Genomic DNA, 13,618 nt, shown 5'->3' with positions numbered 1-13,618 from the left:
CATCAAGTGTGTGCGCTTAGTCAAGTTTGGCCACAAATCAGCAGCTTTGTGAAGATCGATCGTGTCCATCAGGTCAAGCTCACACACATAACAGTTTTTACTAATTTGAGATTGGAAAGACAGGCACATATTATGATATCCAACAAAATCAATCAAACATATACACAGATATATTCATACATTATTATGAAGTATTTGGCATTGTTTGTTTACCTCATTAATTCATTTAGTCACCGCTGCATAATTTTCAAACCAAATGCACTTCTTTTGAGACCGACTATTTTTCTCCCTACACCCCCCCACCCCACTTTAACTCCCCTGACTGACCTTGCATTCGTAAGCCAATATACATTATTTGTTTTAATTTCTGATAGGCACACCACCTTGGTAGCCAATGAAATATTGCAATATGAAATGAAATGGGGTTTAACGTCCTACTATTCTGCTCCGACAGGCATATGCCATACAGATTGTTATGTGGGTAATTTTGCTCAGACAATGGCGCTACGGCCTACTCTTATTTCAAATTCCAACTGCCAAGGGATCTTTTACGTGCACTCAAATGTGTACACAGGACCTTGGTTTTTTGTCCAATCTAAACGACTAATAATGCAAATAAACATGGTAAAAGCTGTATATTCACTGGGTTCGTTAAATGTGTATTTCAATAATTTGCTTGTGAATAGGGGTCTTTAGCAGTGGGAGGACCCGGAGGAAACCCACAAGGGTTGAAAGGCGACCTTACTCCTTCTCACGTACAACCAGGGAATTACAAGGGTTAGAGTAACAACTTTACACCTTGCCTCATGCAGATTTGTTAATTATTTGGGTTTTTTATTAGTATAGTATGTTACCAAACTGATTGGTACTTACTTGAATGAAAACATTGATAAAATTAAGGAGGTTTGATATTATTGCTATGTCATGTACTCCTATGATACCATCCCCCCACCCCCAATTTTTTAAAATTAGGATCTTTAGCTTTTAGCATAACTTGTATCATTTGTCTTGTGCAGTTATCCTCACCACAGATTCTTTGCAAATCACAAAGTTTGCACTGATTTTGATTTTAATTTGAATTATATTGGTTGCCACTAATTTCTATTGCGATGGTTCATAGCAAAATTATCCATATAAAAGGTCTAATGATAGTAGTTTTCCTACACTATCTGTTGTAATCTATTTCAATTTCTATTACTGAACATGTAAGCATTTATCAGTGCATTTATCTTTTGGAAAGTAAATAGGGAAATATGAATGTGACAGTAATAGCTTGATTATGTTTGATGCATTGGTTCTTTTGGGGAAAATACGGACGTACCTAATAATGATGTATTGTAAGCCGTATCTTGGACTTGTTACAGGTAACAAGGTCTGGGTAGATTTACAGGCGCACCATTATTTACGGATTCTTGGATTCTTAAATATGGACAAACTTTATATACTATAGGCCCGCCATTTGCGAGAGACAAAAAACATTGGTTGTGAGCGTGGCCTACGGTGGCTGATAAGGGACATGAAAAATAATATAATTTGTTTTTTATAATTTTCACCCAGGTCAATTTTAATTTTCACCCAAGTCAATTTTAATATAATTTGTTTTTTTTTTATAATTTTCACCCAAGTCAATTTTAATATAATTTGTTTTATATACTTTTCACCAAAGTCAATTTTAATTTCCACCCAAGTCAATTTTAATATAATTTGTTTTTTATAATTTTCACCCAAGTCAATTTTAATATAATTTGTTTTTTATAATTTTCACCCAATTCATTTTTAATATAATTTGATTTTTATAATTTTCACCCAAGAATTTCCATCCAGCGCGTGACATTATCTCAATTAGCCTCGTTTCCATTGTAATGTATTATGTTTTGCGGTGGATACACTAGCCGAATTATTCTGCCGAATCAATCGGCGTCGAAATTCGCCTAGTGTGTCCACTGTCATTCGGCCGAATGATTCGCCCGAATCAAACAGGCTGATAAGGGACATGAAAAATAATATAATTTGTTTTTTTTTAATATTCACCCAAGTCAATTTTAATATAATTTGTTTTTTATAATTTTCACCCAAGTCAATTTTAATTTTCACCCAAGTCAATTTTAATATAATTTGTTTTTTATAATTTTCACCCAAGTCAATTTTAATATAATTTGATTTTTATAATTTTCACCCAAGAATTTCCATCCAGCGCGTGACGTCATCTCAATTAGCCTCGTTTCCATTGTAATGTATTATGTTTTGCGGTGGACACACTAGCCGAATGATTCTGCCGAATCAATCGGCGTCGAAATTCGCCTAGTGTGTCCACTGTCATTCGGCCGAATGATTCGCCCGAATCAAACAGGCTGATAAGGGACATGAACAATAATATAATTTGTTTTTTTTTTAATATTCACCCAAATCAATTTTAATATAATTTGTTTTTTATAATTTTCACCCAAGTCAATTTTAATTTTCACCCAAGTCAATTTTAATATAATTTGTTTTTTGTAATTTTCACCCAAGTCAATTTTAATATACAGCAACTAACAGTAAATATACTTTCATTTAATGTGAAGGCTACACATATTTTATGAGTGTAGTCGATGAGAAAATGAGACGCGGTTTAGTCTGTGTTGTATGTTACTTTTCTAATTTGTGATATTCAAAACGTAACATTAAACAATTTTCATTCATTTTTACACGAATAAAACACGATTTGATATTATATAGCATATCCATCATGATCAGAACACATCGCTAGAACACTAGTGATCTCGTTGAGAACCACTGAGATCTCACATAGAATACGGTGTGGTCTTTTTAGACCTATGTGTTCAATATTAGAACATACATGACGCGTCATGTGTTCAGCTATGTTTAGAGTGTAGGTCTAGAGGTTCAGAAAGGTAAGTTACTTGAGGGATATTGCCAACAGCTAGGTATGTACATTGTAAGTTCAGTGGGGTTACTTACTTGAGGGGTATTGCTTACGGGTAGGTGATCTAGACGGCATTAAGTTACTTGAGAGATATGACCTACAAGTAGGTATGGATACTTATTAGGGTAAGTTACTTGAAGGGTAGTGCCCACGGTTAGGTCAAGATGTTCAGCAGGGTAACTCACTTGAAGAGGGTAACTCGAGGGTTATTTCCCACAGGTTGGTCAAGATATTCAGCTTGGTAACTTACCTGAGGGGCATGATGTTCTACAGGTTCAATTGGATATTGCCCCCATAAAGGTCTAGATGCCCAGTGGGGTAGTGTTCGGTACGAATATTCGAACATTTGCTCGTCGAATATAATATTCGAATAGCAATCACCATATTCGAATATCTACACTATTTATTCTATTTGCTCTCAAATATTATTAAAGACGACTTTTCTTGCCACATTTACGTTCGAAGCTGATTTTCTGTGATCTAATCGAACCGTCTGCTAACATTCCATTTCAGACCATGTAAAAAGCAATGGTATGCAAAAACTTTGGCTTGTCTACGATATCACCCATATGGTGGAAGTGGACGCAAAACTCCAGGAAAGAAGATAAGAAGAAGAAGAAAAACTTTGGCACCATGGACCTTCAAGAAGTCTGTACAGAACCCACCCCTATAGCTTTACATTTTTTTTCAATATTAGTTAGATAGCAGTAATTTTTGCGACACCCCACATCACCGAACTGGAAAACACGACAACCCTTTATTCTCAGCTGAGCCGTTAGGGGTTGGATATCCGAATGGTTAGCACGTGCGTGCTGTATCATAAGGTCTGTCATTGAGTCAACACTGGTGTGTTTTCGAATCCCCGGTTGTACGTGACAAGGAGTAGGGTCGCCTGTCCAGCCTCGTGGGTTTTCTCCGGGTCCTCCGGTTTCTTCCCACTGCTAAAGACCCCTACGCGCAAGCGATTTATTGAAATAAAATTAAACCATATGGTAGTCCCGAAATGACCTAGTTTGTGTCGAGTGGACGTTAAACCCCATCTCTCTCTCTCTCTCTCTCTCTCTCTCTCCAATACCCGTTATTTTCGGTGACGGTGGGTACACTGTCAATAATAAATGTAAAATTACAGTGAAAAATATGTAATTTCTTTAACATAACGCTGTAAAAAATACCACAGCATGTTTTTATACTATAAATTTACTGTATTAGTGAGGTAACATGGGATTACTGTAAAAACAATTGGTAAATTAACAATAAAAGTGTAGTTTAAAGTTAGAACTGTATTTTTATTACATGTAATCTGTATTTATACAACTATGTTCGTTAAAAGTACATTTATGTTGTACTTTAACTGTTTTTATGGGTAATTCTACTATTCAAAAACGTGATTTGTGTACAATTACAGAAAACGTGTAATTGTACATCTCTTTAGAACTTTAACATTGACAGACCTTGTAAGGCTTCATTACTTTTCGTCTATACTATAGTCCACTTATGAGGGGGTATAACACTATAGGGTTATTTTAATCACATCCAATTAAAATAAAAGTTATAAATTAAGGGTAATGAAACTGAATTTATATTGGTCTGATTTAGCAAGTACACGGCTTAATTACGGGAAGTAATGTACCTTATCTTAACGCACAGCAACGCCGAACCAGACAGAGGAATTCCGGCATATAAGCAGATATGGTTCTCAAGAGGAAATGAAAGAAGTGTTAACGGATCACCAAAATTTACAGTGCAAGAAACAGAACAATTCTGAACTGGACCCGAAATTACTAGTATGTAGTGTTAGATACAGTGAACTTATTGACATTGAAACAGTGTTTTTTTAAGGTGTTGGAACGTATAACCGACTATTTATATTGACAGTGAATCAGTGAACTTTTATTATTGTAGCATGTTTATTAGTGTAATGATATTTTAGAATAAGGACTTGAAATTGTAAAGGACATATTTAGAGCTTTAAAGTATTGATATTGTATTGTATTTAATGCATATTAATTAAGCAATGCTTATTTAACGCATTGCAAAGGGGCGCGTAATGACACTATAGACTTATTTTAGGTCTAAGAAAAGTATTCTGTTTAACACAGAAATCTTTACCGACATGATGTGTGACGAAAACTGGGGTGATGAAGTATCTTGCATTACTCTGCTACTATCTTAGACTAACTCACAGACATTTTTGTCAGTACCCATTTCTGGAAAGTAGGGTACCATCGTCCAGTCATCTCGTGCACGGGTTAGTCCAATTAAATAGAATAATGTTGACGTTAAACGGTGCCTATATGAAACACTTACCCCAAAATGGTAATTGTCCCGCCCTAATAGATGACGCATTACATTTTCTATATAGGAAAGAGCGGGTTTGATTTACCCTCAGACAATCTTTTTGAGCTCGGGAGATCACCATACCTAGCGCGAACCTTATGTAGAACTATCAAGAAGTATGTGACTCTTGCCACGTTTAAGCCGTTCTGGTCTGAGTTAGAAATGATATTAAACCCAGTCCGTGGAGATTTTAATAACTCGAAAAGTACTATCATAACTTTGTAGTTTGCTGAATGTATTTAATTATATAAACTTAGTAGCAACATAAACGGTGTTCTAGAGTCAGTTAATTGATGATTAAAATAATTGATCCCACAATGTGAAGTCGTAGCAAGTTCTAGACGATAAGTTGCAATCAGTCCCCGTAGTGTCACAGGGGTCACGCTGGCTAAGTGGGTAAGACGCTGCCTCGGTAGCCTGGAGGTCGGGTGTTCGATCCCTGCATTGGCCGAAAAAGTTCATTCAGATTTTCCGGCGTGGTTCCCCCTTGTTAGTGATGCAGGACGCAGATCCGGACAAGGATAGATGTCTAGTCGTTCAGATGGGACGAAACACTGAGGTCCCGTGTATACGTTGGTGTGCACGTAAAAGATGCCTATTAAACTGTTAAAATTATATGTATATTTACAGTTAAAATACAGTGTCCGATTTGTAATATCACATAGTTTGTTAATTTACATTTAAAACGATGTAAATGCATGTGAATACAAAGCTTATGCAAGATTACATCAAACTTAATGTAGAAATACATCCATAATGTGTCAGTTTACATTATGTGAACTGTATATTAACAGAATTGCCATTTGAATTATTATTTTTACAGCAAATTGTAAATTAACTTTCAAATAGTGGCCACATCGGTTATTCCCTCTTTGGCCATATGTAAGATTATATCAAACGTAATGTAAAAATACAACCATATGTCAGTTTACATTATGTGAGCTGTATATTAACAGAAATGCCATTTGAAATAGCATTTTTACAACAAATGGTAAATTTACTGTCAAATAGTGTTCAAATCGGTTATTCTCCTTCGACCACATATCGAATTTTGTGCAAAATATTTACTGTTATATCAGTCAGATTAGTCTATTTTAGAGAAATAAGTTATTCAAAATCTGAATGCACCTAATTGGCATATGGAGACAGTGATATGCTATACATAGGGTTGTGTGGGACATTTTGCTTCGTGTCATGCCTCCTACTCTTTCATTTAATTTCTTTCCATTATCGAATGATGTTTTGCATGCTCGGCTGAAAGGTCAGGAAAACTTCATGTGTTCGCCAGGATTTAACCTAATACTACTTAGTCGAGTAGGGACAAACACATTCAGAGTATATTTCAAGTAAATATACACTTCAAATTGCATTTTTACCGTAAAATGACTGGCAGAAAGTTGCCAGTAAAATCACTGTATTTTAACACTGACTTGTAAATGTACCCCTAAATGGTAGATTTAGATTTACTAACACCACGTAAATTTACAGTGAGTGTAAAATAACTTTGAGGTAAATTTACAACCACAAGAACAAGTTATTTTACACTCACTGTAAATTTACATGCTGTTTGTAAATCTAAATCTACCACTTAGGTGTAAATTTACAAGTCAGTGTAAAAATATAGTCAATTTACTGGCAACTTTTTGCCAGCCAATTTACGGTATAAATACACAAATATTATTTACAGTGTAGTTCAGTATCTAACAGTTTACTGCATATCGGGATACATCGGTGTCTCATCGTTTGAATTATTTTGTGAAATTAATTCACCACGCGATGATAAAATTCATTAAAAAGATAAGATCATTTATTTAAATAGATAAAAACATTGTGTTACAATATAAAGATTAATTTGTTATGCGGATATGAAAATGAATGAAAATGATAAGAACAATATTTTCAATATAAAGAATAATTTGAAATGCAGTGATAAGAAAATTAATAAAAATGATAAGAAAAATATGTTTAATATAAAGATTAATTTGACGTGCAGTGAAACGAAAATTAAGGAGCACAAAAAAGACCAAGCAAAATTATATGTACTTAAAGCGTGTGTATATAATCATCTTTACAACAATTCCACACCAATCTGATTAATTTGTTTGAAATATAGGCGGAGCAAATTAATCTCAAAAGTGGAGTGACCCCAAACAAATTGTAAAGGAACCAATGCAGTTTGGTTCAATCATACTTATATTAGGCAGCGTCATACTCAAATTCGGCCGAAGTCTGCCAAGGCGAAAGGACTTAATTAACATAATTCAATATGGCGGTTTCCAGGAGAGAGAGAGAGAGAGCGAGAGAGCGAGAGAGAGAGATGGGGTTTAAAGTCCACTCAACACAAACTAGGTCATTTCGGGACTAACACATGGTTCAATTTTATTTCTATAATTCGCTTGCGCGTAGGGGTCTTTAGCAGTGGGAGGAAACCGGAGGACCCGGAGAAAACCCACGAGGTTGGACAGGCGATCCTATACTCCTTGTCACGTACAACCGGGGATTCGAAATCACGCCAGTTGACTCAATGACAGGCCTTATGATACTGCACGCACGTGTTAACCATTCGGCCATCCAACCCTCCTCGGTCTCCAGGAAGTTTTAGTGGTGGGGCAATCAATATATTCTTATTAAAACCTTACAAAACAAAGTGGTAATAGAGGCGAAATGTTCCGAATGTTACAAATTTAAAAAAATGGCATTGTCCCCGTTTATAACCATGCCGTTTACTATGTAATAAAATGGCATTGTCCCCGTTTATAACCATGCCGTTTACTATGTGTTTTATAATATTTATATGTTTTTCGATGTCTCTGGATTTAAAAATGAATTTTAAATATCCATCATTGTAGAAATTCAAAATTATTTGCCCCTGAGTTAGAAATTGGAACCAGACATGTTATTTGATAATCTCGCTTACGAACATGGGCGTAACATACTATAAACATTTTCCACATTTGAATGGCAGTCTATGGCGTCTGGATATTCTAGTCTAAACCGGTAGTATTCTCCTACATGGGATATGCTTAGCCTCGTTCATCGAGTCGCTTCATACAAATAAATTTTTCACACGCCTACCGGTAATAAAATGGCATTGTCCCCGTTTATAACCATGCCGTTTACTATGTGTTTTATAATATTTATATGTTTTTCGATGTCTCTGGATTTAAAAATGAATTTTAAATATCCATCATTGTAGAAATTCAAAATTATTTGCCCCTGAGTTAGAAATTGGAACCAGACCTATTATTTGATAATCTCGCTTACGAACATGGGCGTAACATACTATAAACATTTTCCACATTTGAATGGCAGTCTATGGCGTCTGGATATTCTAGTCTAAACCGGTAGTATTCTCCTACATGGGATATGCTTAGCCTCGTTCATCGAGTCGCTTCATACAAATAGCGCTCAAAAGCATTCTGGCACGCGAATCGTGTGCCAATTTTAAAATGTTCATTTTTTCTCGGTAATATAACAACATTAATGTTGATTTAAATTGACCAATAAGTTGTGTTTGCAATTTCAAAAAGTTTTTGGATGATATTGAGTTGAAGACTTGGCTCCTTTAAACAACATTTAAATTCGGCCTACCACTTGTGGTAACTAGACTAATATACCAATTGTTAAATTGTAACACGTTTAACACCATATCTTTTTACGCGAATTAACAATAAATTGTTCATTGGATAAAACGGAAATTTTGTTTTTTAACCTGTAAAATAATAATCAATTGCTTATATAATAAATTATGGTCTACCATGTACTACGGCAATTTGCAACACGTTTTAACATCATATCTTTCTACACGGCGTAGCAATAAATTGTTCATTGGATAAAACAGAAATATTTTCTTTTATAACTGTAAAATAATTATACGAATTATCATTTTATACGGCGTATTTTTACGGATAATTAAAGTAATCAAGTAATGCGGGAAATTGCAATAACGTCCTATCTTTCCCCTCCCTTTTCAGGGATGTACTGAAAAGGAGTATGGTAGATTCACGGGTCCTTAAACTAGTTAATGTTCTTGCGAAGTGATGAATTTACGTCGTTTTTGATGAATTTTTAAGATATGCATAAGCTAAAAACACCAAGATAGAAAGCGTCATTTACAATCAGTTTATTCAAACAAAAATTCGAGTCTGGTAAGAGAGAACCCCGTTGTTCCAGTTACGGAGCATATGTATTGTCTATAATGTTCATTGCTGGCGAAGAACAGTATTGGCAATTGCACGAACTTGTGAAATGAATAACAGCATCCACACGAACAAAAATCGCAATTTTGGATTCTATTTTGATTTGCAAGAGAAATCAACTCAAATCCAGTACCGTGCTCATATTACCTTTTTTGGCAAACAATCTGTAGAATGAGTTGCATATATTTACCTATGCATGCATATAGTTTCATTACGGTTTAACATAATATGTTTGTTTATATATTTGCTTCTAGTTCAAGTACATATGTGTTGTATAGCCTTAATTGTTCTTATTTAATTCATTCGTTTAGTTTATGTGTGTGAATACGCTCTGGTCGACAACCTTTCAAATATCAGGTCTCGGCTGCTAATTCCTTTCAGTAGTTAGAAGTTGAAAATATTCGAATAGTGTTTTGTTCGACTATCCAAACACTACAATGGGTTGGGGGTTAACTTACGTGAGGGGTATTCCCACCGGTGGGTCTAGATGCTTAGTGGGGTAAGTTACTTGGTGAGTATTGCCCACAGGTAGGTCTAGGTGGTAAGTAGGGTACTGACCACTGCAGGTAGGTCTAGACGCTCAGTCGAGTAAGCTACTTAAGAGTTGTTGCCCACAGGTAGGTCTAGATATTCGTTATGGTAACTTACTTGAGGGGCATGGTCTACAGATTGGTATTGGTATACATGTTCAGTATAGGGTAATTTACCTGAGGGATATTGCTCGCAGATACGTCAAGATACTCAGTAGGGTAACTTACATTAAGGCTATTGGCAACAACATGAGAATTTTAGGCGGATTCCGCGAAATTTGTTTGCTTGATAACTCCAAAAACGATTCATGTCAAAATGTGTAAAATTGCGACCGAGAGATGTATTGTGTCCCATTATTATTGTAGTGGCTTTTGTATTTTCTATCTTATAATTATTATGTTATTAAAAATAAATAATCTCTACCTTAATAAGCGATTGTCATGCAAGATACGCCGAAATTTTGCAAGAATTTGACAGAAAACAAAATAAAAAAAAGCGATATTTCAGACAGCCAGGGGCCATAATCCAGAAAGTTAGGGTCCGATACGCGCAAGTATTGAAAGGAACCCAGACCTATATCAACAGATAATTTAAGCTTCATTAACAATTGTGACCTCTAGAGGGTCCATAACCTTGGTATGACATACTCAATTTCCAATATGGTGTAACGGTGATATATTTAAACGTTTTATTTAAATCGGATAAAAATTGTGACCCCGAGAGGGTTCCACAGGCTTAAAATTCGATTTTTCGTACAATCAGGGGCTATAATCCAAGAAGTTACGGACTGATATGCGCTAATATTGAAAGGAATCGAGATCTGTGGGAGATAAACCTATATTTCGAGTTTCGACAAAATCGGATAAAAATTGAGGCCTGTGTGTCCACAAACAAAATGTGAATGGACACACGGGAACACGGACGGACAGGAACGACAACAATATACGTCCACATGAAAGTGTGGGCCTTATAAAAACAATACAGGAAATCTTATTATTTCCTCCCTATGAATTATGCCTACTATGAAACATCTTATGATATTACAATAATAATAATTATTCTTCGAATTTGTGTCCTATTCGAAGCGTTTGACGTCGTCACAGATAACACGTTGCCGAGATACGAGCATTTAGAAAAGAACAAAATCAGGCCAATATTGATACTAGGTTTGGTCACACGCTAATAAAATAACAACTATTTATCGCAGAACTCTGATTATGATGTATTTTATGTTAATAAATTGAGCTATGCAACAAAGTGATTTTCGAAAAAATGCCGACTTACGAGGTTTTGGACACCCGCGGTATCTCCAGTGCATGGTCTCATTCCGTTCTACTCCACTATACCCTTGGTTAATCCATAGGGTTTCCACGATTTCAAATTATCTGTCCTGGCCTTGATTGTAGCTAAAGTCTATGAACCAATCAAGAAATAGTTTAGAAACCAGTCTTACTAATGAAACGACATTCTTTCGTTATTATATAAACACCTGTATATTTAAACATATATATAAACACCTGTCCGATCTTCATTAATATAAATTATAATAATTGTAATTTGTTGTTAATAAATACGCATTTAGTATAATTTGGACTTCTCTCATTTAGGCTACCTTCTGGCTAATTCCTAACCTTGTCTCTTGAAGTGGAGCCTTTGTGTTTTGCTTACTTTACCAGGTGAGAGTTACTTCCCTTGGCCAATGTCCTTTGCAGTTAACGATTTATGGGATTAGTCGATAAAAATAGCACAATCGTCAAGGGTAGATAACTTGAAAACGTGTCTCCCCCCATAGATTAACCCAGGGGTTAGTGGGACAGAATGGAATGAGGCCACTGGAGATACCGAGGATGGGTTTTGGGATGACATCGACGATATGCATTCATATTACATTAATTTTAATGACCTTCTAGTCTACCACTTTCGACTATTTTAAGGTTCCAAAGAATAGAGAAATATGCTCTTTAACAAAATAATTAGTCTGTAAAGGAACTCAAATTAACTGCCACACATTCTACGCACCCCGGCGAGGTAACGAGACACTTGGCGGCGGTTAATTTTAATTCCTTTACAAACCAACATTTTATTAAAACGTGCACATATTCTGTATAAACTACATTACTTACGATATTTCGCATTTTGGTTCCAACAAATCGCATTTAAATTTGGGTCAGGCTATACGGTGTGAATTTTTGCGGTGATCGTAAACGTTATGATCCTGTTATGTGATTATTAGGGGCGATTCATTTTTATCATGTATCATATATCTGCCGTAACTTAATTAGGTGTTTGATTAGGCGTGTACGTCCACCGTCGGTAGTGAAATAGTCTGATTTCTTGATTGATTCTAGTGCCACAGTGTTCGTCAAAAATCGTCTCCATATCGAGGTTTCCCCATTCAGGCAGTGATTATTCGCTAGACTTTCGTAATCCCTGTGTAAAACAGATTGCTTCCATAAGTTCCCCACATGCTCAAGGTCCCAGCCCCGCCCCCCCCCCCCCCACACACACACCATGGATAATCCGGCGCTGGCAGTAATTATACTGGTATCAGTGGTATGCAGATATTTGATGATATTGGATTATCATTTGATAATTCTGGGTAGATGCTAGATATGAAACCTCATCTCAACCCCCGTGTTTCGAAATGAAATGAAATAAATGGGGTTTAACGTCCTACTGTTCTGCTCCTATACTGGGCTAATGAAGACGGGCATACGCCATAAAGTGTGCTATGAGGGACATTTTGCCCGGGCAGCGGCACTATCGCCTACTCTTATATCGAATTCCAACTGCCAGGGGATCTTTTACGTGCATTCCAATATATACATGGGACCTCGGTTTTTCGTATCATCCGAAGGACTAGACAGCTGTCCTTGTCAGGCCCTCCGTTCTGCACCACTGACAAGGGGAAACCATGTCGGAAACTCCTGATGAACTTTCTCGGCCAATGCAGGGATCGAACACCCGACCTCCATGCTAGCGAGCCAGCGTCTTAACCAACTAGTCACCGTGGCTCCCCCCGTGTTTCGAGATAAGAGATGGAGTTATATAGTTTCAAGTGGCAAACCCCCAACGCTAATCACATCGGGATTCAAATTAGCAAAATTGGCAATTTTTTCTTAAGAACAACGATTGATTATTGTTATTTATTAAATTTATGTCACATCCAACTACAATTTAGCGATAGATTGCTTTCTCCGGCATTTTAAATTTACGTCTTTAACACACAAAGGCGGGGCCTCGTGTAGAATAGCCAATCAAAGTACTAACCTGATCCGAGTTGTACAGGAGTAATATACCGTAATTATGAATGTCTGTATCAATTTTGATAAAAACAACGCTCGATTTACTTTATTGTCAATATTTGCTGATAAATGAAAGTTGTTTCAGTAGACTGAGTTGCGTATGTCTAATAATTTCTAATAGTATAAAATTAACTTTAAGATGTTACGTGCATTTTGGAGTTATTGGGTGTTATTTGGGAGTTATTGGGTGTTATTGGGTAATTCGATGTACCGCAATAATTAGGCCTACTGTCAGATTGCCACCAATATCGAAAATATTTAAAATCGAATAAAAATTGTGACTTTTAGAGGGTCCACAAAAAAATGTGAACAGATGGACA

The sequence above is a fragment of the Patella vulgata genome, chromosome 1 (genome assembly GCF_932274485.2).
Source record: "Patella vulgata chromosome 1, xgPatVulg1.2, whole genome shotgun sequence".
Taxonomy (NCBI): domain Eukaryota; kingdom Metazoa; phylum Mollusca; class Gastropoda; family Patellidae; genus Patella; species Patella vulgata.
Note: the sequence above shows the minus strand (reverse complement) of the source record.